Below are 26,332 nucleotides of genomic sequence, written 5' to 3'. Positions count from 1 at the left end.
GGCCAAATGAATGAATGATTTGGAGCAAATCTTTTAAAATTATTCTGTGACTCAGTTTCCCCAGGTGTAAAATGAAAACTATTCCTTTTTTTTTTTTTTTTTTTAATGAAAACCATTCCTGATGCTCTAGGAAGCCTGAAAGGCCATAGAGAATTGGATCTCAGGAAGCAATTTTTTAAAAAATATTTTATTTATTTATTCATGAGAGACACAGAGAGGCAGGCTCCTCGCAGGGAGCCTGATGTGGGACTTGATCCCGGGACTCCAGGATCACGCCCTGGGCTGAAGGTAGGCGCTAAACCGCTGAGCCACCCAGGGATCCCCTCAGGAAGCAGTTATGGATGACGGTAGAAATGATAGTAAAAGTAACGCAATATCTGCCATGTGAATGCTCAATAAACGGTCATCAATATTATGATTATTTTGTTGTGGTGGTTGCTATTGAGAAGGCTTTCTGACCTCAGAATCCTGGCTGGCAATTATATACTGCAACCTCCTTTCCCAGCTCCCAACAGATTACAGATAGAGAAAATGGCATTTATTAAGCACCTACTGTGTACCAGGTGCTACATTGGTCTCTTTGCATGTGTTATCTCATTTGATCCTTGTGATCATCTAACAGGACAGTCAACAGTTCACATCTTCCCTCTCTCTCTTTTTAGAGATGAGGAAACTGGGGCTCAGAGAAGCTAAGTGCCTTGCTAAAAGATTCTGCACCCACAATTCCAATGTATGAGTAGAATGGTGGCAGGGCTGAGGCAGGGGAGGAGGGTGGCACATTCCTTACACACCACAAAGCAATTCTCCATGACACCAACTGGATACCTACAGTTCAACTCAATTCTGACACAGTCTACCTGGAGACAGCAGCAGACCCCCCAGGTTAAAGGCTCTGTCCCATAAGACTGCCCCCTACGCCCTAGCCCCCCACTTCAGATGCCAATCACAAGACAAAGTTGTTACCTATGCCTTTGGCCAGTTGGCTATAGACTGGAGGTTCCCACAACCCCATCTTTGGGTTTGATTAATTTGATAGAGTGGCTCACAGAACTCAGGAAACCTGTTTAAATCTCTCAATTACACATTTATTACAAAGAATACTCAAAAATATGAATTAACAGGCAGATGTAGAGACACATATGAACAAAGGAACTTCTGTCCTTTGGGACCCAGCATGGTGGCATGTGGGAGTTCTTGAACCTCCCCTTTTTGGGGTTTTTATGGAGTCTCCATTATATAGGCACGATTAATTAAATGATTGATTTGACCTCTAGCCCTTCTCTCCACCCAGGGAAATCAGGAGGTGGGACTGGAAAGTTCTGACCTTTTATTCAGGTTGGGTCCCCTGGCAACCAACCCCTGTCCTTCAAAGATTTCCAAAAGTCACCCCATTAACATAAACACAGGTGTGGTGGAAAGGGGCTTGTTACAAGACCCCCCACATCACCTTTGTGGCTCTGAAACTATTTGGAGCACTGAGGACAAGAATCTAAACATCATGACAAAAGATGCTCTTATTACTCAGGGAAATCCAAGCATTTTGGGAGCTGTGAGCCAGAAATCATGGACAAAGACAAAACATATTTCTTCCAAATCACAATATCGCACTTGCCTGAGGTAACACTGCTCTCAATGTGCAGAGAATAACAGATACAAGAATGTTCATGGAGCTTTATTCATAATAGCCAAAACCTAAAACAACCCAGAAATGTGTCAAGGGAAGAATGGTTGAGGGGCACCTGGGTGGCCAGTCGGCTGTGTCAGACCCTCAGATTGTGATCTCGGGGTGGTGAGTTCAAGCCCTGCATGGTTGGGCCCCATGCTCCACAGGGAGTAGTCTGCTTATGATTTTTCTGTTCCTCTCCTTCTGCCCTTCCCACTTGTGTTCTCTTTCTCTCTCTCCAGAATAAATAAAACATTTAAAAAGAGAGAGAGAAGAATGGTTGAATGAGCCGTCATACAATGGAGTACCCGATAGCAATGCAAACCAGTGAGTTACTGCTACAAACAACAACTTGGATGAATCTCCCAGACATAATGCTGAGCAAAAGAAACCAGGTACAAAGGGGTATGTACTGTATGGGTTCTATTTACATGAAGTTCACTAACAAGCAAACCTAATCTGATAGATCTCAGAGTGGTAGTTACCTCCAGGCGGTAGGGGGTAGGGTGGGCATAGACTGGGACTGTGGCTCAAGGGGATGTTTGGGGTGCTGGAACTGTTTTCTATTGAGATCTAAGTGATTGATGGTTACAAGAGTATGTGTATGTATATAAAAGCTCTACAAACTCCACTGTAAAGGTTTTCCTCCACAAAAAGAAAAAAGAAAATGAATAAGTAAGTAAGTAAACAAATGTGTAATATGTTATCATTTAAAAAGAGGCGGGGCTAAGATTGGATAGCCAAGGAAACTCTGGCATTGCATCCCGGCAGGGAGCAGGGACGGAGAGGCAGACCCTGACCCCGTCTCCCTGAGCCTGGGCAGAGAGGGAGGGGTGTTGGCATCCTGTGCTCCTCCCCTCCCCTCGGGGAAGGCGCTGGCCAGGCCAGCTTCCCCTCCAGCCCAGGAAAGGAAGGCGAAGTGAAAGGGTGGAAGAAAGGGAAAGGAAAAAGGAGGGGGGGGTGATTGGGGCCCAGGACCCGGGCCCAGGGGCACACCCCCTCTAAGCCTCCAGGGGCTGTGACTAGGGTGGGATCACATTCTCAGTCTCTCGGGGAGGAGGCAGGGTCCTGGTGGGAGCCTGGCCGGCCGGGGCAGACATCTCTGTGCATTCTGATGGGTCGTGCAGAGCATCCCCCTGAGTGCTGGATCCTATGCCAGCGCACGCCCCAGCTGGGGGGACGCGGGGACCGGGAGGCTGGCGCACGCGCCTCGCCCGGAGGGGGCTCCCCACGCAGCCTCCGCGCGAGGCAGGCAGCAGGCCGAGAGGCCCCCGCCCCAGCCGGCCCCCCGCCGCGGCCTCCCACCCCAGCACCCGCGTCCGACGTCCCGTCTCGGGGGGCCTCTGCTCTCGGGGCGCCCCCCTGCCCCGCTCCCCCGCGGTCGGTGCCCTCCGTCTCCCGCGCCCCGCGCCGCCGACCCCTGCGCCCCTCCCGCTCCCCGGCCTGCGGCTCCTCTCCCGCCCAGGGGAGATCGCGGAGACTAATCTGTCCGCCGGCACACGCAGCCCAGCCGGCGCAGCGGCGAGCCGAGGAGCAGAGCTGGTGAAATCATGGTTCTTGACTTAAGAAACCGCTCTTGTTATTCCGAAGGCCAATGGAGAGAAAGCAGCGCCCGGCCAGGCTGGGCTAACGGCCTCGCAGCGCCCGCGGCAGGAGCGCCTCCCACGCGCTCCCCAAGCCGCTCTCTGGAAGGCAAAGCAGGGACAGGCACTCGCTAGGTGACCGAGGCACCCTTTGGGTTTGGGGACAGGATTGCTCATCAGGAGCACTCCCTTCGGGGACACCTGGGTGGCTCAGTGGTTGAGAGCCTGCCTTTGGCTCTGGCTCGGGTCGTGACCCCAGGGTCCTGGGAACCAGTCCCACATCGGGCTCCCTCTCGAGGAGGCTGCTTCTCCCTCTGCCTGTGTCTCTGCCTCTCTCTCTCTCTCTCTCTCTCTCTGTGTCTCTCATGAATAAATAAATAAAATCTTTAAAAAAAAGGGGGGGGCACTCACCCAGGCCCCTGATTCTCTCCTGGGCCCAGACACCCCTCAGAGGGAATACTCTCCACCAGGTCAGGGGGAAGCAGGTGTGGAAGGGAAGCCACTACCCAACAGGGGAAAAGAACATAACATTCACCAAGATTCTAGAACACCCCAGGCACTCTGCTTAGACATGCAACTCAGGAGCATACATTGAATCCTCGCAGCCACCCTAGAAATGAAGTCCCATGATTATTCCCATTTGCCCAGAAAACTAAGAACATAAGCAACTTGCCCAGTATCTGAGAGAAGAATTGCCAGCGCCCCAAGGCAGATATGCAAACTTCCTCATCCTAGCTGGAGGCTGGAGGGGAGCGACCGGTGGGGGGATTTGAGGACTGCACCCATCAGTCATGGCAGGAAACACAGAGCACACTTAAAGGTTTAATTGAAGGCATAAATGAAGGAACTATTTGTGGAAGTGTGGGCAGCTTTAAAGAAATGAGTAAGAGGTGCTGAAGCACCCAGGCCTGGTGGAGAAAAACGGAGGGGGGATGGGAGGAAAGGGGAGGGAAGGGGCAAGAGCTGTAGCTACAGAGAACTGGCAGCCCAGTGGAGAAATGCAGCCTGGACCCAAACTGCCTGGCAAAAGGAGGGAGGGGGTCCCCTAAGTACCCTGGCCTTTCTCTTGTACTGCTCTCAGATCACTGCTAGTGTCTCCATTCTGCCCTGCCCATGTAGAAGCCAGAGAGCAGAGACCAGAAGATGCAGATATAAAGGTCTGCTTTCTGGGGCACAAAGCAAAGTGAATCTGAAGGGAAGCAAATAACCCAGTCTGAGATGGGAAGTTCTCTTGGGGCAGGGCGGGTAAGGGGGATAGATTTCTGAGAAAGGGCCAACCAGATCCAATAGAGAATGGGGATCGTAGAGGGGAGAGGAAGGGAGCACCCCCAGACAAGGGGAGGTACTAAGTTTGGGCATCCTTGGGCTTAGACATCAGCTGGGGAACCAGAGAAACCCCCATAGAGCTGGGAACACTCAAGAAATGGCTGAAAAACTAGACAGGAGAGAGTGAGTGGTTCCCTGGAGAATGGGAGTCTGCCTGCAAGTGTGGAGGAGGGAGAAGGAGTAGGAGCTAGCTGAGTGATTACCAGGCTCCAGGCACTGACATGCTTGCAAAGGGATGAGGGAGGGCAGAGCTGGGTGGCGGAGGGGGCACCCAGTGTGCATCAGAGCATCCAGGTAGGAAAAGGTGTGGGGAGGGGAGGAGGGGGATGGTGTCATCTAATCCACTGTCCCTCCCTGTGTTTTGGAGATGAAGGAATGTGGGCAGAAAAGGCTGTGATTGCCCTATGTCCACATGGTGATGCTGATGCTGAGCCAGTGAGCATGTGAGGCCTCAGGCCCGAAGGATAGATACCCAGCTTGCCTCTCTGATATTCCTGTGGTCCCTCATTTTATCCATCCTCCCTCCACACAGCAGCCACCGGGATCTCTCCAAAACACAGGCAGGATCATCTCAGTCACTCTTTTTTTTTTTTTTTTTCTCAGTCACTCTTGAATCCCTTCCATGCTCCCCACTGCACGGCTCAAGTCCAAAGCCCTTTGCTCCTCCATGGCTGACAAGGCGAGCCCCCTCCGTGACCTCACCAGTGTCTTTCCCACCTCACCCCCATATGGAATCATGAAGTGCCCAGATTGTCTTCCCCCATACACACATTGTCCCCTCAGCTTAAAATTATCTTCCCTCCCTGCTGGTATCCCATCTGCCTAATGTCCACTTGGCCTCACTATAGACATCACTTCCTTCTGTAGCCTTTTCTGCCACTCCCTTGGCTTTCTATTTTAAAACATAGTTCCTCCATTACAAAACTTCTTATGCAACAAAAGTACTTGCCTATGTTCTTATCCTCAACTCACCTTGACTATAAACCCCATGAGGGCAGAAACCTTTGGACTGACTTGTGCACTGTTATAAGACACTGCCTAGTGAGGTACCCAGCACTGAGTAGGTGCTTTGGATATATGTTATAATCCACACAAGATAATAGTATACAGCTGTATAAAAATGAGGAAAACGTGACAGGTACTCACGTAGAACCACCTCCAAGAAACCTATGAAGAGTTCAGGACAGCGTATGTTTGCGTAAAGCATAGGAAAATAGAATATATGTGCATCTATGGGTCTATACATATCTTCAGAAGGAGACTCAAGAAATGGATGAAGTGGGTTGTCCCTGAGAACTAGGTGGTTGGGGTTAGGAGTGGAACATGTTTGTGGCTTTGAGATTTGGGGACCTATTCATTAAAAATAAAATTAAAACAAACTGGGAAATATCTGATAATTAAATGGATGGCCCAGAAGCCCTGGAGTGTGGAATGTGGAATGCTCAGACCCAAGCCCTGGGTTTGGTTGGAGCAACTTGCCAGTGCCAGCCACTCCTCCAGATGTCCAGATCCTGGGCCCACTGCCAGTCACCTGGTGGGGGTACCCTGGTTGTGCCAGGTGCCATCTTAGATCCAGAGGGGTTGATGCAGACAGGAAGCAGATGAATGGGTGAAGAGGATCTAAGAGGGATTTCTCAGGAGTTCAGGGGACAGGCAAGGAGGTCAGGTTGGAGTGAGTCTCTTTGCTCCCTGACCTCCTTTAGCCTCTCCATTTCCAATGAAGACAGAAGAAAAGGGTGGGGAATAAACTCTAATAGGAAGGATGGATGGGTGCCTGGGTGGTTTAGTTGGTTGAACGTCTTCCTTTGTCTCAAGTCATGATCCCAGGATCCTGGGATAAAGCCCCACCTTGGGTTCCCTGCTCATCAAGGAGCCTGCTTCTTCCTCTCTCCTCTGCCATTGCCCCATTTGTGTTCTCTGGTTCTCTCTCTCTCTGTCAAATAAATAAAATCTTAAAAAAGAAAAAAAAGGCAGGATGGAAGTTAGAGGGCAGAGAGAACTTGCTGGAAGGAAAGGCTGAGTTGTTTCTCTGTCCTGCTGGGCTGGCTGGAGGGCAGGCGTTGTGTCTCTTCACCCTTTTCCCAGGCAGCAGATGGACCATAGATGTTGCTTCCCCAGTTACCACCTACTCCCTCCACTGCTCACCAACAGAGCAGCCCCATCCTTTTCTCTGCACAGGGCTGCCTCCCAGGCCTGGTGTCTCCTGCCCTGGCTTCCACTCTCAGCTCTCCCAGGCCAACAAACACACACATCCTCTGAAAGCAAAAACCCGTATAATGAATTGAATGGAAAGGGTTCTGAACCACCACAGGTATCAGGCAGAGGCCTAGAAGGAGGGCCGCGGGGAAGAGGGTGTCACAAAGACAGAAAAGCAGGAAAGCTTCCAGCTCTCTTCTCCCTCAGTGTGGGATGAAAGGAAAGTCAGAGCTGTCCGAGTACTCCCCCCTCAGGGGCCCAGTCACCACATACTGCTCCTCCTCACACATAGGTGCCCAGGCCAAGGGGCCACAGCCCACCCTTCTCTGAGAGACGCCCTGGAGCAGGTGTCCCCAGACTCCAGCATCCTACTCCGGCCCCTGGGCACCCTCATTGGGATGGGAGACGCTGGGCTTCTGGCCAACTGCCCACTAACTCACCGGGAGACCTTCCACAGGCAGCTCGATTCTCAGGGCTTCTTTCCTCAGCAGTAAAATCCAATAAACCTTGGAGGTCTGAACAAGGTAAAGCACCTACAAGGGCTTTGAACACTGTCTCTTCTTTAACAGAAGATGGCAGATCTTTATTTGGATTTGCTGATTGTTAATGCTGTTTGTTTTGCACGGTGTGTCAGGAGAGAACCCCAGGATACAACCCCACAAACCGGGGATAATATTCCTTCAAGGTGATTTAGGAGATGGCTAAGGGAAGGAGGTGCTCATCTGCTCCTAGAACAACAGGCAAGAGACTGAGAAAGTGGGTGCCCGTCCTGCCCTCTCACCTGGGAGAGTGGAGAGCCCCAGATTCTCCCCACCTGCTTAGGCACCCCCCACCTCCCCCTTGGGCAAAGCTTCCATTTATCCATTCTGCTTCAGGTGGCCATTAGGAGCAGTGAGTGCTGAGGGAATTCGGGGGAGTGGTGGGTAAATATTACAATTATTATTTTAATTGAGATATAACATCTATGCAGCAAAGTATATGAATCTTAAGAGTGCAGCTCAATGAAGATTTTTTAAAAAAAATTTTCAATGTATATATTAGACAGAGAGAGAAAACGAGAGAGTCAGAGCACGAGCCAGGGGAGGGGCAGAGGGAGAGGGAGGAGCAGGCTCTCCGCTGAGCAGGGAGCCCAATGCAGGGCTCAGGGCTTGATCCCAGGACCCTGGGATCATGACTGGACCCAAAGACAGATATTTAACCAACTGATCCATCCAGGCGCCCCTCAATGAACCTTTACATATGTATATGTATATAACCACTGCCTACATCAAAATATAGAATATTTCCACATTTCCAGAACCTTGGGATGTATATGCCCCTTCCGAGGCAACAGCCCTCCAAAGGTAGCCACTAATGTGATTTCTACTGCCATAAGTTAATTTTGCCTCTTATTGAACTTTATATAAGTTAAATCATACACTGCATGATGTTTTTGCACCTGGCTTCTTTCACTCAACATTATATCTGTGAGATCCATCCATGTTGTTGCATGTGGTCATCGGAATTCTTTTTCATTACTGAGCAGTATTTTATTGCATGAATGTAAATATACATGATATCTAAATAATCATAATCCATTCAACTTCACATTAGTGGATATTTATGTTGCTTTCAGTTGTTGGCTATTATGAATGAAGCTGCTCTGAACATGCTTGTGGTTGTCTTTTGATGAATCCATTAACATTATTTTGAGACACACACTTGACTTTTAAAATAAGCAACAACATACCACTTTCCACTTCTTCCCACTGAGCTGTGCCATGCTGGGATGAGATTATCAGAGCTCTGCACTGTGGATGTATCTGTGGGAGGAGAGGGCAGCCACCTGGACAGACCCAACAAGCCTCCAACCACAACCGTGAATCTTCATGCCACCCCTGGCGCAGCTGAGCCCCTGGCCAAGGTCCGTACCCATTACCTAAGGGCAAGAATAGCAGAAAAGTTTCTTAAAACCTGCTTGCGTGTGTCTAGCATGGGTTTTACGGGACAGATACTATTTCACAGATGAGGATACAGAGATCTGGGGAGGCTGAATGACCTGGGTTCTAATGTTGGCTCTGCCAACCACTAACTGTGTGGTTGTGGATGGGTTTATTTAAGTTCTCTGAGCCTCCATTTTCTCACCTAGAAAAATAGGAATAATGATATTTACCTCATAGGGTTGTCAAGTGAATTAAATAACAGATGTAAATCACCTCTCATAGTACTTGGCATTTATAATAATGATTTTTTTCTTGTTTACTTTCTGCTCAAGGTCACACAGCGTGTAAGCAGGGAAAAAATGAGAATCTGAGCTCTTAAAGGGAAGGGAGAAGAGTGGAAAAGAACATTTTCGAATGCCAAATTAGAGACCTTGGTCATGCTTTGTGTCTCTGTATTCTCAGGACCCAGCATAATACCTAGCATAGTATTGGCCCTCAATAAATGCTTATTGCGTCACTGAACAGAAGAGCAAACAAATAGACCCACGCATTCACATGAATATTGCTTTTAAGCCTTGTTTTAGACGGGCTACCAACCGGGATTTATTGGAATGGAGAAATTGGCTGAATGGGACCACAGGGTTGTCCCTGGCAGACTTTCACCTCAGCCAGGAAGGGTTTCTTGGCCCACTAGATAAGGCTGGGTTAGAGAATATATGTCAGGAAGCAGGGAGAAGGGGGCTGTAGAGAAGAGGAAGAGGCACTGGGAGAAGGGAAACCATACGGACAGTGAATGGACATGTTTCACCGGGACGTGTTAGGTATGGAGGCTTTGGGGGACTCAGCATACAGGTGTCTGGGGCAAGAGGTCAGCCAGGGCGCCTGGGAGATAAAGTTGCCGGCTTTGCCCTCTAGAAGCCTGGGGCCGGGCAAGCAGGTTTGCAAAGAATGTGCAGCAAGGCCCGGGAAGACAGTCAGGGATTCCTGCCCCCACCTCACGGAGGTGGGGAATGTTCTCTTGCTCATTCATCCTTTGGGATGACTCATGGCTGAGCTATCAAGAGTGCAGAAGGTTCCGGGGAGGAGGGCTGCTGCCTCGCCCATCTGTGCACAGGCAGTCCTGGCAGCCTCGCAGCGCGAGTGTTCCCAGGCTGGCCACAGGGGGGCGAGAGGGAGCCAGGCCTGACGCTCCGGCCACCTGGGCGATTGCAGCTCCAGGAGGAGCACTGGACTGGGAGTCTGGGGCCTGGGTGCTAGTCCTTCCTGGGCCTCCTACATACTGGCCACCCTGGGCAAGTGACTTTCTCCCTCTGCACCTCAGTTAACTCCCTCTGCACCTCAGTGATGGTACCCTTCCTGCCTAAAACCAGGATGTCTCATTTGTTATTTGGGTTTATGCCTCAGGTTGCATAAGTCAGGGAAGTCTTCCTGGGTGATATATGTAGTTAATCATACCTCCAGTCTGATTCCCCGGAAAGACTAAGGGAAACTGCTTTCCTTGAGGTCATGTCTCACAAATCCATCGGGATGCAAAAAGGGAATGAGAAGAACGTGATGGCACCAGGCAGACTGTGCTAAATGCTTTGCTTTCAGCCTCTCTGTGCATCCTCAAAACTACCCTTAAGGCTAGACTTAAAGATGATGGGCATCTTTTCTGATTTTTTGCTTTTGTGCTGAGCTACACCTTATATGCAATAAAGTACCCTAACCTTACATGCGCATACAGCTTCATGGATCTCTACCTATGTATACTCCTGTGTAACCACCCAGATCAAGATGCAGAGCATTCTTCTAGTGCCCCAAAAGGCTCCTACATGCTTCATTCCAGTCAGTACCCACCAAAGGTAACCTTTATTCTGACTTCAAAATACTATTTTTGCCCATTACACAGATGAGGATGCTTGAGGCTCAGCAATACGAAGTGACTTGCCCTAGCTATTCGTGGCTAGAAATAGCACTACTGATGCTTTTGGAGCCATTGAGTGTGTGGAGAATTTGAATGAGGTTGCCAGTGCTAGAGCCTTGCGGCACCATTCAGCAGCTGTCCAGCCTGCTCCTACCTACCCTCCACATGGCAGCCAGTATCAGGCAGGGAACATCTTGGTTTCCACTGGTTGAGGCTGTGTCCTCCCTCCACCCCTCCTGTTCATCCGGGCTGGTGCCAGAGTGCCTCACCTTGACCAGAAGGCTCCCCCCGCCACCCCACCGCCCCCCCACAAAGTCAATTCCAGAGGGCTTAAGCTTGCAAGCCTTTACTTAAGAAGTGATTGAGACTTCAAACTAGGAGTGAAATCCAGCAATTTCCTATTAGTAGCTGGTGATCTCTCTTCATGGCCCAGCACTAGGCCACTTTGGGTGCTCGAGACTGTCATGAGGAAATCTTGCTTCTTCCGGGTCCTCTCTGGCACCCTGTCTGGGCTTAGGCTATAAGACTGTGGCCCTTGGAGCTATCACTCAGGAAGTGACCCCAGTCTTTCCAGGAGCCTTGGCTCAACCTCCTTCTCTGAGAAGATGCTCTGGCCAATAGCATCACAGGTATTTGCTAGTCCCTCATGTGGAGGTTGTCCATCCCTGTGAGGACAACCCAGAACCTGTGTTTTAATGCACACATTTGTATTGATCTTGATCTCAGAACTCTCCTTATCACCAACCCCTAACAGGCTTTGCTCCTTTAAAATTTTGTAATCACCTTGCCCTGTGCTCCTGATTATAGGAAAGAGCATGATCTACCAAAAGGAACACTGGCCCCAGTGTTTATGGAAATGAGCTTGAGTTTTAGCTCTGGCAATTTCTCTGCTGTGCAACACTGAGTAGATTACTTATCCTTTCTGCTGCAAAGACTGCTAGTGTTGCCTCTCTTCTTCTACAGAAACAGAACTTCCAAATTTTAGCTTGACACATAGCCACTCAGAAGACATTTCCCAGGTTCTCTTGTATCTAGGTGGTCATGTGACTAAGTTCTAGATATAAGCAGATATGTCATGTGGCAGCCTGGGGAAGCTTCCTTCAAAATCAAGCGTCCTGGGGTAGCCCCAGTGGCACAGAGGTTTAGCTCCACCTGCAGCCCAGGGCGTGATCCTGGAGACCCTGGATTGAGTCCCACGTCAGGCCCTCTGCATGGAGCCTGCTTCTCCCTCTGCCTGTGTCTCTGCCTCTCTCTCTCTGTCTCTATGAATAAATAAATAAAATCTTAAAAAAAAATCAATCGTCCTTTGCCCTCTTCTTCATATGTCTTTCATCTCTCTCCTACCTGGAACAAAGATGTGATGGCTGGAGCTCTAGCTACCATCTTGGGCCATGATAACTAGGGCTACGCTCTAGGAATGGTAGAGCAGTAAACTCTGAGGATTTGATGCAGCAGAGCTGCCTTACCAGCCTGGACAGCTCACCTCTGGACTTTCACATAAGCAAGAAGTAACCTCTCATGGGGTCTTTCTTACTTGCAACAGAACCTATTCCTAACTAGTATATACTCTAAGCCTCAGATCCCTGACCTATAAAATGGAGATAACGATGCATGCCTTGAAGGCTACTCTGAGAAAAATGAAGGAGGGTAACATACCAAAAGAACCTGGTGTGCATAGTAAATACTCATAAAATCTGCCCACATACCCCATCCGATGTCTACATTCAGGTCAGAACTGAGCATCCCCCTTCACTTGGCACTGGAGATTTAGAAATAGAAGATACAGTCACTATCCTCAGGGACTCTCAGTCCATGGAAATCAGATAAGTAAAACAGACAGGGTTGCCAATGCTCAGTTGGTAGAACTGTCATCAAAGCACAGAGGAGGAGTGCCAGAGAGAAGAGCAGGTTTAGTGCAGACCGAATCGAATGGATAGGGCCAGGGGAGGCTTTGCAGAGGAAGTGATGCTGGAGCCAAGTCTCAAAAGTGGAGGAGGAGTCAGCTGAGAGGGAAGGCATCCTGGTAGAGGACACCAAATGTGTGAAGGCATGGGGGCGTGGCTGTGTGAGCTGTACATGGAACTTCAGGAAGCCATTAGGACTGAAGCCCAAGTGGGAGGAAGCAGCTGCAAGATTTGAAGGCCTTGCCTGCCATAAACTATCTCTTTTTTGGCCACAGGAGCCAGAGTACCTGCTTGACCTCGATTAATGACGGGTGACTGAAGCAGGAGAGGGTGTGTGTGTGTGTGTGTGTGTGTGTGTGTGTGTGTGTGCGTTAGAGAGGGAACATATATACAAGCATACACATACACAGAGAATAAGATTATATACATATCTTAGAGTGTGTTTGTAGTTCTCTGGTTGCAAGCAACAAAAACTAATCTAAGGAAGAAAGGGGAAATATATTAAAGACAGAGGAATGTCTATGAAATCCATAGTTACCATCACAGCTGGGCCCTAACGTGCCAGATCTGTGCCCAAAAGGGGTCAGATTATAGGACTAGCCTGAAGTCAGGTCTGACTCAGACTCTTTAGGACTCTCTTTCTTTCTCCCATTTTTTTTTAAAGATTTATTAGAGAGAGTACACTAGAGTGGGGGAGAAGCAGAATCCCTGAGAGAGAATCCCTAAGCAGACTCCATGCTGAGTGAGGAGTGCGCCCCAAGGGGCTCCATCCCAGGACCCTGAGATCCTGACCTGGCCAAAATCAAGAGTTGGTTGTTTGATAGACTGGGCCAGCCAGGTGCCGCTCTTTCTCCCAATTTCAGATGCCTAGGCAGAGCTTCCAATTGTTGAAGCACAGAGTGGGTGCCATCCTTGATCCAATCCCAGAGGCCAATGGACAGGGCCATAGCAAACCACGCTGGCCCTGGAGACCATCCCTGTGAAAGGTTTGGGGAGTAATGAAGGCTTGGGTATCCAGCCCCCCAGGATTGTGGGACATAAGAAAGAGGAGTCTCAGAATCCAAGATGAGATCAAGGTGTACACATTCCCAATTCAGTGTCTTATAACGTATAACAATGATGTCATAATACTAAAGAATAAGCAAATAATAATGTAATAGTATGAACCATGTCATACCAAAGACTTATTCTACTGCTGGGTGCTATTATAAACATTTTAAGTGTATTAACTCATTTATTTGTTTGTTTGTTTGTTTGTTTGTTTGTTTGTTTAGAGAGAGAGAGCTTGCACATGGGTGAGCCAGAGGAGGGTGGTGCAAGGAAGAGAGAGAGAGAGAGAGAGAGAGAGAGAGAATCTCAAGCAGACTCTACCCAGCACAGAGCCTGAAGCAGAGCTCCATCTCATGACCCTGAGATCATGACCTGAGCTTAAATCAAGAGTCAAAAGCTCAACTGACTGAGTCACCCAGGTGCCCCTTTAACTCATTTATTCTTCAAAACAGCCCCAGGGTAGGTATTATCACACTCACTTTACAGATAAGGACACTGAGGCTCAGAGTGCTTTATTTACTTAGTAAAGTTTACAAAAGCAGAAGCTGGAGGTTGAATCCAGGTGGCAGGGGGCCAGACCATGCTTTTGTAAGCATGGCCCTTTATTTCCCTACCCTGACAATGCTATGAAGATTCTCCTGTGTGTGCCGGCATGTGCATTTGAGCCTTGGCCCCCAACCCACATGCTTATGCACACACACACCCACACACACAGCATGACTTGACTTGGGTGTGTACCATTCTCTGTTTGGCTCCCAGCCCAGGCTCAATTACAGAAAAGTGCCTGGGATAAAATGCTTGGCCTGGCTGCTTGGAGTCTATATCAGTTCTCACATCAGTGCCAATTGTCCCTAGGCCAAATTGTCCCAAACCTTTATGCTTTCTCTTTTCTCCTCTGTCATCAAACCTGTTCCCATGGAAATATTTGGAACTCATTTTCACAAACATGCAAATGACTGAAAAGAATTTAAGATACTTACCCTAGACTTAATGGTCCTTTAAAAGCCAATGCCATGCTCTTTCTCTAACATCATCCATGGCTCCCCATTTATTTCTGAACAAAACCCAAGCTCTAGCTTAGCATTCAAGCCCCTCCAGCATGGAGTCTGAAGCTTCTTTTCAGCCTTATCTTCCTTCATATCACCAGCTATACCATTATTGCTCCCTTTTTTATGAATGAGGAAACTAAGGCACAAGGAAGTAATAAACTCATTTCCTCTGGCTCCTCTGGGTCAGTACAGGCCCCTATTGGTTCCCCCCCCCCTTTTTTTAATTCATGAGAGACACAGAGAGAGGCAGAGACACAGGCAAAGGGAGAAGCAAGCTCCCTGAGAGGAGCCAGATGTGGGACTTGATCGCAGGACCCTGGGATCACGACCTGAGCCAAAGGCAGATGCTCAACCACTGAGCCACTCAGGCGTCCCCCTGTTGGTCCCATTTTGATTCTCTCCCCCCAACTTTTTGTTCCTTGGCCAACTTTTGAACATAGGCCTCTCCTTCTGCCTCCCAGTCCTGTCCTATCTTTCAGTTTCTGTCGGTCTCTTCTTCCCTCTTCTGTTTAGCGAACACTCGTGTGCATACACACTTCTCACTCCAATCACTCATCATCTATCAAAGTCGAAAGGGGGAACTGGCATTGTGACCCAACTGCTGTGCCATCAGCAAAGTGCTAATGCCTCATTCTGGAGGCAGCTGTGGGGAGGAGACTGGGGGTGTGAACACCTGGGGTTGGGTTGGGGGGAGACAGGGTCAAGGGCCGTGTCCTGGTGGGCAGAACCTCCATGAATCCTATGTGTCCTGAATGGGCTTTAGAGTGATAGAGGCATGGATTTAAGCTCAGCTCTCCAGGAAGGGTGTGGAGGGTGACCTGGATTCCTTGCAGTCCACTTCTAATTTCCAGCTGCCTCCTAGAACTTGATAGGAAGCCATGGGGTCCATGAGATTCCCATGTAGGCCAGGCCCAGGCCCTCATCCCTGAAGATGAGGCTCCATCCAGAGCTGGGAGGCAGGGACAGCCCAAGGAGGCTGCAGCCAGAGGGAGCAGACAGTCAGAGGCCAGGGCAACCCTGAGTCTCATCCAAAGAGGAACTCTGTAGAGGAGCTGGAGGGGCCAGAGCAACTGTGGTCCTTCCCACTGTGCTGTAAACCCACCGCTTTCCCCCTGTCCTCAAGAGGGCGATGCACAGGGTCTTCCAGCACGGAGTGATCAAGGCTGCTGTTCCGCACACCTGGCAGGGGCAGAGGCTATACTCAGAAGTCACTGCCATGCTGATGGACTGATGCAAAGATACACGCAGTGCTCACCCTTCAATCTGCCAGTGGATTCTCCATCATCTGCATCGGGGTCTCCATGGCAAGATTAGCAGGGAAAAAAGTCAAATAAGCCCAAAGACTCAGCACAAATGCATTTGGGTCCAGATCAGCACATTTTGAGAAGTTAGTGAACCTAACAGTCATGAGTCAAATAAACAACCTATGAACATAAAGCTGGTCGATGGACGTTCCCCAGGTTATGAACGCACTTTTGGACTCTAGAAATCAGAAATTCTGCCAGGAACAGACTTTGGCAAGAGGTAGATAGAAATATAGCAAACACATAGACACAAATCAGATTATGATGGAATCCAAGGATGGGAGGTGGGATTTTAATTCTTTTTATGATAATGAATTTGCAGGGAGGTGGGAGCCTCTCCGGCTCCTGGACTTCCGGGCTCACTCTTTGTGTTGCAACTGTAAATCATTTTATTTGATTTTTTTCTGCGTAAGCTGGAATGCTCTGGTGAGACCTTCTTCAGGAGCTCACGAAAGCTTTAAGAGATTTATAAATAGAGTTAAAATCCCAGATTGTTTCCTCACAGTTTGGTTCCGTAAATTGAAATAGCTGAAGGGAGAAGTGGAAGGCCATGTTGGAGTGGAGACTCGCCTCCCCCAGCCCCTCTCCCAGAGCAAATTCATTGCTATTGCCTTTGCTATCAGAACTTCTGAATGCTGCAAGTTAATGCTTCTTTCCCTTCCTGGCTTTCTCCTGACCGAGGCCCAAGTGGGCAGTGCCGTGGGAGGGTCTGGGCCCAGCCTCCAACCTACCTGGGTGCTATGGCCTTGAGTACAAGGAAGATAATGAAGAATTCTGATATCACAGTCTGTAAAAAGTGCTGGGGGCCTGGTTCTATTGGAAAATTGCCTCCTTTTTGGACTTTCCTTCTTTTGGGAATCTTCTCTTGGCAAGAAATTTGTCCCTCCTTGGAGAATCCCAATCTATTGAGAACTCCTTCACCTGGGGGCATTCTTACCAATGGAGAAATCTTTCTGGGTTTCTGGTTGGGCCAGGTAAACTAGAGGACTAGTGTGGGAGAGTGTGGAGGGAGGCTTCTGGATGAAAGAGATCAGGGTTGGGATCCCTGGGTGGCGCAGCGGTTTGGCGCCTGCCTTTGGCCCAGGGCGCGATCCTGGAGACCCGGGATCGAATCCCACATCAGGCTCCTGGTGCATGGAGCCTGCTTCTCCCTCTGCCTGTGTCTCTGCCTCTCTCTCTCTCTGTGTAACTATCATAAATAAAAAAAAAAAAAAGAAAGAAAGAGATCAGGGTTTCTCTGGTCCTGATCCCAGGGTCCTGGGATTGAGCCCTGCATGGGGCTCCCTGCTTGGTGAGGAGCCTGCTTCTTCCTCTCCCTCTGCAGCTCCCCGACTTGTGCTCTCTCACTCTCTCTCTGTCAAATAAAAAAAATAAAATCAAAAAAAAAAAAAAAAAGAAAAGAAAAGAAAAGAAAAGAAACCATATTGGGAGATAGCGTGGGTGAGACTGGCAAGAGTGAAGGACACATGTGTACCAGAGGACTTCGTAGTCCACTCCTCCATTAGACTACCCTCTTTCTCCGGTCCCCCACTCTCTTTTAGGAGAACTTCCAGCTACAGGTGATGTTCCCCCACTGGAGACATTTGACAACATCTGGTGACATTTCTAGCTAACACAACTGGGGGAGTGGATGCTAATAGCATCTAGTGGTGGACACTAGGGATTCTATTAAACATTCTACAATGCCGTCCCCCACAACAAAGATTTATCCAGCTCAGAATGATAATAACTTTGAGGCTGAGAAACCCTATTCTGGGGCAACGGAGCCCTTTCTGTGGAAGGGTGAGTGGACCCAGAGATCAAGTCCTGGTGAAGGAGCCATCTGTGGCTCTTGGCTTGGTGGGCAAAGAAAAAGCCATTCTGCCCTGTTCTGAAGCTTCAAAAATTTGAGAGTGATGGGGGCAGTGTCTCCATCTATGGGGGCAGTATCTCCAGCAATTAGGTGGTCCAGGTTGGCTTGGTCTGAGATGGAAGAAGAAAGAGTAGAAGTGACACGATTCCACCCCACCCCACTCCACCCCGCCACATAGATCAATCGGGACAATGCCTCCTTGTCCTTCCAGAGCAGGAGTTGGGGGATGTGGGTGAGGGGGGCACAAAGCTGGCCACACTGCTATTGTCTGGGCTTCTTTCTCCACAGCTGATCTCAGGGGCAGCATTACCGCAGCCCATTACGGCCCTAACCAGAGACAAATACAGTAGCATTAATTTAATTTTATTTACATTTCAGAGTCATTTAGAGGGAATAAATTGAACCGAAGTTGATTGAAAGTGTCCTACAGGGTAGGCCCTGAGCTTCCTCAGGCTGCCAGGCCTTGATGAATGATGGCAGCAGCTTTTGCCCAGAGCACCAGTCTCCCTGGGAGGCTCTGCAGGAAGCAAGAAGCAGTGAGGGGGCAGCTTGTTCCCAGAAGTGGCGGAAGGGGCCCAGCCCCTTTTCACATCATTCCCCTCCACCAAATCTTTAAACAATTTGTCCTATCTTCCCTCCAGTTTCCCTCATAGGCCTAGGATGCCTTCCTCCCGCAAATCAATCCTTTAATTCCATTCAACTACACCTTGCATGAGTGCAGCCCTGACACGTTCTAAGTTCTGGGGATATAGAAATGGACAAGCCACCTTCATGGACTTTGGAGTCCAGGCTCAATATCCAGGTTCACTAATTAAGTGTTTTTTGATCAGGACAATTTATTTAAATTCTCTGGTTCTCACTTTCTTCATCTTTATATTTTTCTTTTCTTTCTTTCTTTCTTTCTTTTTTTTTTTTGGGATATTTTTCTTTTAAGATTTTTATTTGTTTATTTTGGAGAGAGCACAGAGGCAGAGGGAGAAGCAGGCTCCTCGCCAAGCAGGGGCCCCATGCAGGGCTCAATCCCAGGACCCTGGGATCAGGACCAGAGCCAAAGGCAGATGCTTAACCAACTGAGCCACCCACGTGTGCCCCTTCCCCCAGTATAGTTCCTTAAAACATATTGACACTGTTCTAACATAAGTAAGGAATGACCATCCAACCTTTGCACTAAACACCAGGAACCCTGATCTCTTTCATCCAGAAGCCTCCCTCCACACTCTCCCACACTAGTCCTCTAGTTTACCTGGCCCAACCAGAAACCCAGAAAGATTTCTCCATTGGTAAGGATGCCCCCAGGTGAAGGAGTTCTCAATAGATTGGGATTCTCCAAGGAGGGACAAATTTCTTGCCAAGAGAAGATTCCCAAAAGAAGGAAAGTCCAAAAAGGAGGCAATTTTCCAATAGAACCAGGCCCCCAGCACTTTTTACAGACTGGGCTATCTCCCCCTGAGCAGGCAGCCTGATATGGGGCTTGACCCCAGGACCCCAAGACCCTCATATCACAACTTGAGATGAAGGCAGATGCTCAATCAACTGAGCCTCCCCCACTCCTCAGTTTGTCTTTAAAATGAGACTACAGCAGGCAAAACAAAAGTGCTATTTTTAAAAAGCTGAGATTCTCTTCTGCCTCTTAAGTAGGTGGTTCTTTAATTTGGGAAGACACTTTGAGGAGTCTCAGTAGGTGATTTTGGTGGGAAAGAGGAGGTGCCCTGGGTTCAGCCTGGTTGGGGAGCCAGAGGCTAATGGAAATGAATTGCTTTGCATAACAAAGTAGGGGGAGTAGGAGGCCCAGAAAGAGGGAAAGATAGAAAGGCCAGGAGGATCTGAAGCTGAGTGTGCGCAGTGGCTGCATGCCGGTCACTTTTATTAAAAACATGCTACTGGGCAGCCAGGGTGGCTCAGTGGTTTAGCGCTGATTTTGGCCCAGGGCGTGATCCTGGAGATGCAGGATCAAGTCCCATGTCAGGCTCCGTGCATGTTTCTCCCTCTGCCTCTCTCTGTCTCTCATGAATAAATAAATAAAATATTTTTTTAAAAAATAAATTAAAATAAATAAATAAAAACATAGTACTCCTGTGTTATCAACTTGAGGTGGGAGCTGAATGCTGCCACCTTCATTCTCCCTTATATACCCAGGTGTATATACGTGCTCATGCTCATGTGTAAATTAAATTGCACGTTTAAATTTTGCACACTTTACTTGCTATATATGTTATACTTCCATAAAAACAAACAAAAGATAGGGAACAACAGGACTTTAGAAAATTTCAGAACTATGAGACCTTCACCACAATCCCTGTGCCCATCTGCCCTCATTCTCAGCCTGCCCCTGGCAGCCACAAATTTACTTTCTGTCTCTATGGATTTGCCTTCTATGGGCATTTCATATTAATGGAGTCGTAAAATGTATGGACTTTTGCATCTTTCACCAAGCATAATGTTTTTAAGGTTCATTCATGTTGGAGCATGTAACAGTGCTTCTTTCCTCTTACTGCTGAATAGAATTCCTATGCAGGGGTATACTGTTCATTAGTTAATGAATATTTGAGATGTTATCACTTTTTGGCTATTTTTTTATTTTTTAAAGATTTTTATTTATTCATGATATATATATATATATATATATATATATATATATATATATAGAGAGAGAGAGAGAGAGAGAGAGAGAGAGAGAGAAGCAGAGACACAGGCAGAGGGAGAAGCAGGCTCCATGCAGGGAGCCTGATGTGGGACTCAATCCCAGGACTCCAGGATCACGCCCTGGGCCAGAGGCAGGTGCTAAACCGCTGAGCAACCCAGGGATCCCTTTTGGCTATTTTTTAATACACTTTTTGGCTATTATGAATAATGTTGCTATGAACATTTGTCTACAAGTCTTTCTGCAGTCATACGTATATTTTAATTTCTCTTGGTGGGTAGATACCTAGAAGTGGACTTTGTTGGGTTATACAGTAGACTTACGGTGAGTCTATTAAGAAACTGCCAAACTACTTTCCAGAGTGGCCATGCCATTTTGCATGCCTACCAGCCATACGCATGGGTATGGTTCTCCTACCTCCTCACTGAGATTTGTTATCATCTGTCTTTTTGGTTATAGTATTAGTGTATGTGAAGTGTGTCGCATTTTGGTTTTGATTTGCATTTCCCTAATGACTAATGGTGTCAAGCATTGTTCTACATGCTTGTTAGCTAATTCAGATATCTTCTTTGGTGAAATGTGTATTTTATATCTTTTTTCATTTTCAAACTAGATTATTGGTCTTCTTCTTATTTTTTAAATATTTTATTTATTTATTTATTTGAGAGAGTGAGCAAGAACATGAGCAGGAAGAGGGAGAGGGAGAAGCAGACTCCTCCCGCTGAGAAGGGAGCCTGACACCAAGACCTTGGGATCATGACCTGAGCTGAAGGCAGATACTTAATGGCTGAGCTACTCAGGTGTCTGTCTTTTGATTATTGAATTTCAAGAATTATTCCTATTTTTGGGATACCAATCCTTTGTTAAATGTATGATTTGCAAATATTTTCTACCAGTCTATGACTTGTCTTTTCATTTTTTTTATGGTACCCTTTAAAGCACACATTTTTATGGACTTCTCTTATATGGAACCAAAATAAACTGCTATTGTGGTTAGGCCACTGTCATTTGGATGTTAGGTTCTAAGCAGAAAAATAACTGATGCAAGACTCTTTCCCTTTTCTAGGCAAGATGTCCCATGGGCCATGCAGTGAGAACAGCATGCTACAGGAGCATGAAGGGAAAATACAGAATTCTCAGGGACACTGGGGAATGAAGCTTCTTGGGGTAGTTGGCAGTCAAGTTAGGAGACATTTCTTCCTTTTTTTTTTTTTTTAAAGGTTTTATCTATTCATTCATGAGAGACACAGAGAGAGAGGCAGAGACACAGCAGAGGGAGAAGCAGGCTCCCCATAGGGGTCCCAATGCAGGACTCAATCCCTGAACCAGGATCACACCCAGAGCCAAAGGCAGATGCTCAACCCCTGAGCCACCCAGGCGTCCCAACAATTCTTCCTTTAGAATCTCATCTGTCTTTAGCAGGCTGATGCTCGCTCAGTCTGGCCAAACTTGGTCCCTTCACCAGTTTTTTTTTTTTTTAAGATTATATTTATTTATTCATGAGAGATACAGAGAGAGAGAGAGAGAGAGAGGCAGAGACACAGGCAGAGGGAGAAGCAGGCTCCACGCAGGAAGCCCAATGTGGGACTCAATCCCGGGACTCCAGGATCACGCCCTGTGCTGAAGGTGGGTGCCAAACCACTGAGTCACCCAGGGATCCTCCCTTCACCAGTTTTTAGAACAAAATCTATCAGTCTCTGTATTTTGTGCAAAAAATTTCAGGGGTAGACTCCAAATGCTTTCCTAGGGGAAGAACTCCCACTCACAGCACACAGCTTCATAAGCCCTCCATTGAATCAGACTCTTCCTCAAAATTGCTCTCTGGCTTGGTTGCCGACCTGGAAACTTCTCCTTGCTGTCCTAAAGCCTGGCTCCCTTTCTGGGGGGCTCACTTTCTGGGATCTCTCCTACTTTGGTTGCAGAGCCCACAGTTAGCCCCAGGTGCCACTATTAACTTTGCCTTTTCCCACCCATTACATCCAGGTCCTACTGCATGGGTAGTAAGTCAGTTTGTTCTGGCCACAGCTATCCAGAATGAGTGTGAGGGATCTTCCACTGTGCCATATTCCTCTGATATTTGAGAGATCTCAGATTCTTGAGTATCTTTTCTTCTACATTCCAAATATTCCAAACATGTGGCATGCTCTGTGCCAAGTGTTTTAACTCTGTCATGCCATTTAATCCTCATAGTAGTCATTGGTATCAGTGAGCCATTGCACAAGGGAGATAACCAAGACTCTGAAAGGATAAATGGCTCATCAGGTCCCACAGCTGATGGAGAATGAAGCCAGGTTAACCCAGGTCTGTCGGGCTTCAAAAGTTACCATCTTGTTCTGGCCACTACACATTGACCACCTTTGGATGCTTCTCTTCTGTCAGTCTTTAGACTCGGTACTATTGGTAACTCCTCTAGACTCCTATCATTTCTTTGTCAGTGCGCTGCCCACCCCCCACTCCCCCACCCTCGCCCCACTGGAGCATTAGCTTGAACAAGCCTCTAACTTCAATACCCATCCCCACTCCATAGCCTGGAAACTTCCTGAGATTGAGATTATATCTCAGATTACCTGATATTATATTTTAGAGTATCACCAGATTAGGAGGCCTCTCCCACCACCATCACTAAAGGCAGGCTCTATGATGCTTCCTTTCTCTGAATCCCACACCACCTCTGGCAAATTTTTTTTTTTTGACTTTTTTTGAGGCAAGACAATCATAAGGAAAAGAGCACAAGTCATATATCCACAGTTAATAAATTCACTCAAACTGAATGCATCTGTGTAGCCAGCACCAAAATCAAGAAATAGGATAGTATCCATCACTATCCCCTCAGGGGTCCCTCCAAGACCCCCCCCCTTCCAGTCACTCCCTATGCCCTGCCCTGCAAGAGTGACCATTCTCCTTTCAACAGCAGAGGCTAGTTATGCCTGTTTCTGAATTTGATATAAATGGAATCATGTAGTAGGTAGGTTCTGCTCAACATAAATTTTATATTAATTATTCCTATTGTTGTGTGTAGGAGTACTTTGTTCGTTCTCATTCCGGGAAAACTTGGGAGGAGATGGAAATTAAATATCATGCACTTTGGAATCAGAGATATGGTCTCAAATCCTGGCTCTACCACTTGAAAATAAGTCCCTGGGCAGCTCATTTAGACACAAGAACTTTGGTTTCTTCATCTAAAGGATAAGGAAGATATTTTTCTTGCATTGTAGCTGTAAGATTTATATTAACTACAATAACCAACATGTATAAAGCACCTACTACCGTTACTGGCATACGGCAAACATACTGGTAAACAGTAGCATTATTATTTTTCCATGACTTATTTGCTAAATGCCCTTTGAGAAGGAAATAGAACCACAATGGTTTTGAACTCCCAATGTTCACATCCACACCTGTGTATACACATGTGCACACACACAGTTTCACACCTGTGTGTACCAGCTTGTACCTGTGTGTATATGCATACACTGCTATCAGCATGAGCAGTATGCAGATTTTTCATTCCAGCAGCTCTTTCAAGAAAGACACACCAGATGGGATTGGGTCTGCTACATGACTGAACAGCCTCCACATCAGAAAGTCATAATCACTGAATCCATCATGTGGTACAGCTCTGGCGAGGGCACGGCTTCTCATCCTGCCCGATGGGCCATGGAGGAATGCATCCTCCTCCAGAACAGAGAACAGACATGGACAGGCAGTTGCCAGTCAGTGAAGCCAAGAGAACAGATGGCAGCTGCACAGCCTCCTCCTAGGCCCACTCCCTGGCTGCTGGGGGAGAAGCCCAGGTGGCAAAGATCCTGTGGATACCTCCCTCTCTTCACCAGGCTATCCCTGCACTCTGCCTCTTAACGGGCTTTGGAGTAAAATAGACCATGCTGCAATCCTGCCCCGGCTCACCACCTATTAGCTGTGTAAAATCAGGCAGGATGAGTAGCCTCTCTGACTGCCCTGAACAGAACCCTAACCTTCTTTTTTTTTTTTAATTTTTAAAGATTTTATTTACTTATTCATAGAGACAGAGAGAGAGAGAGGCAGAGGAGAAGCAGGCATCATACAGAGAGAGCCTGATGTGGGACTTAATCCAGGGTCTCCAGGATCACACCCTGGGCTGCAGGCGGCGCTAAACCGCTGCGCCACCAGGGCTGCCCGAACCCTAACCTTCTAATCCCAGTTGTAACCTTATCTCTGTTCCCTAGCTCCTAATTGAAAGGCATCTAGCCTTCCTCGATTAATCAAAGACTTTGGAAGAAATCCCTGTATAATTTTACCAAATATCATAATATATCCCCCATCCAAACTGTCTCCAGTTACAGCAGACTCTGTAGATGACTCATCCATGTCCTCTGGACCTTAACGCTTTCGAGTTAAGTGATCCCACTAATTTTCAATGGCCAGTCCTTTCACCTCTTTGCCTGAGGGCTTTCTCTGAAACCAGGGAAGTCGGCTCTGCCAGAAAAAGGTGGGTTGAAGTGATGTGAGCAGCTGTCAACTATGAACAGAAGTGGGTGTATGATACCCAGTCCCCTGAGCCTTCAGCTGGGATTTGGGATTACTACAAGGTCTGATTTTGCACAGTATTCATAGGACTGATTACTGAGCTCTGGTCACTCCCAGCTATAGCTGGCTTGACAACACACCCCTTTATTGTCCACACTGCCATCCCTAGAAGTGTTCTCTGTGCTCCCTGATCTCTGTCTCAGAGTCAAGTTTTGGTGGAGGATCCAGACTAAGACACTAGCCTTAGCCTTTCAGCCCTATCCTAGACAGCTAAGCCTCTTTCCCTGACACAAGCATTTCCCCGAGCTACCAACTCTGCATACTCCGACTCCCTCACCTGATCCCTCCAACTCTGCCTCCTTCCCAAATGTCATCCTACATATGAATTCTAACCTTTGTTTCCCTAATCACTCCCACTTGGTTCTTCTCATTGGGTCAGTTCTCAAAGCCCAACCTGCCACATGCAGTACCAGTCACTGGAAATTACCTAGGTGAACTTGAACAAGCAACTTGATGAGAAATTCAGGCCAGTCCCTGGGGGCTGACAGAGGTACAGGGCCACGGTCTCTGGTTCCTTTCTACCTCTAGACAGAAAATCGGGAAGGCTGAGACATATGTCCTGGATGATTCACCCAAAGGAGCTCAGGGCTGGTTCAGGGGCTGACCTATGTCATTTGCCTCATAGATGTGCCTGCCCGAGATGAGATGGGGTTGGGCAGGTGGAGAACGTGGGGTTCTCTCACTTTTGCGCCCTCATCTCCTGTGATTTCCTATCTTTTCCACCCTTTCTCTCCTTATCTTCTTTTTTTAACCTATAAGTAGCAACTAGAGGCTTTAGGAAAAGTGCCATGTTGGCAATTCAAACATTAGCCAAGGTTAATTCACATAGTTCCCTTGGATTTTAGACTCTTCAAAGTCAAAAGCCTAGATATACCTGAGAAACAAAGAAATAATTTGCAGTCCACATGACAAAAGGTTAATATTCTTAATATTGACATTAATACCTTAACCTAAATAAGAAAAAATATTTGTAGAAAAACAGACCAAAGACATAAACAGATAATACAAATGGATAACACACACAAAAATAAATCCAAATTCAAATTTGAAAGTCATATATATATATATGAAAAAATAAAATAAGTTGAACCTCATTAATAACCAAAAATGCAAATTAAAACATCCATTAGGTACTATTTTTTTACCTTTTACATTGGCAATGATTAAAAAAAGTAATGATATCCTAAGGCTACTGAGGTATGGGGAAATTAGCCTTCTTATTCACTGCTGAAGGGAGTATAAATTGGTACAACTTTTTCTGGAGGAAAATTTGGCCATACATAACAAATGTTAAATGGTATTGCAGTTCTTTTTCTAAAAAATTTATCTGAGACACTAAAAGGACAAACAAGCAAATGTTCACTGTAAAA

At 47.3% G+C, this 26,332-nt stretch overlaps 1 long non-coding RNA gene across 1 annotated transcript in view; it reads right to left on the bottom strand.

The window, feature by feature from the left end:
- LOC140636349 (uncharacterized) overlaps positions 1-3,732 on the bottom strand; it is a 42,495-nt gene extending 38,763 nt beyond the window's left edge. Inside the window, exon 1 of the long non-coding RNA XR_012033618.1 lies at positions 3,658-3,732. This is a non-coding gene — a long non-coding RNA (uncharacterized lncRNA). The remainder of the gene's footprint in view (positions 1-3,657) is intronic.
- Positions 3,733-26,332: the final 22,600 nt, after the last annotated feature.

This window comes from Canis lupus, chromosome 7 (assembly GCF_048164855.1).
Source record: "Canis lupus baileyi chromosome 7, mCanLup2.hap1, whole genome shotgun sequence".
Lineage (NCBI taxonomy): Eukaryota > Metazoa > Chordata > Mammalia > Carnivora > Canidae > Canis > Canis lupus.
Note: the sequence above shows the minus strand (reverse complement) of the source record. Positions and strands in the feature narration are given on the sequence as shown.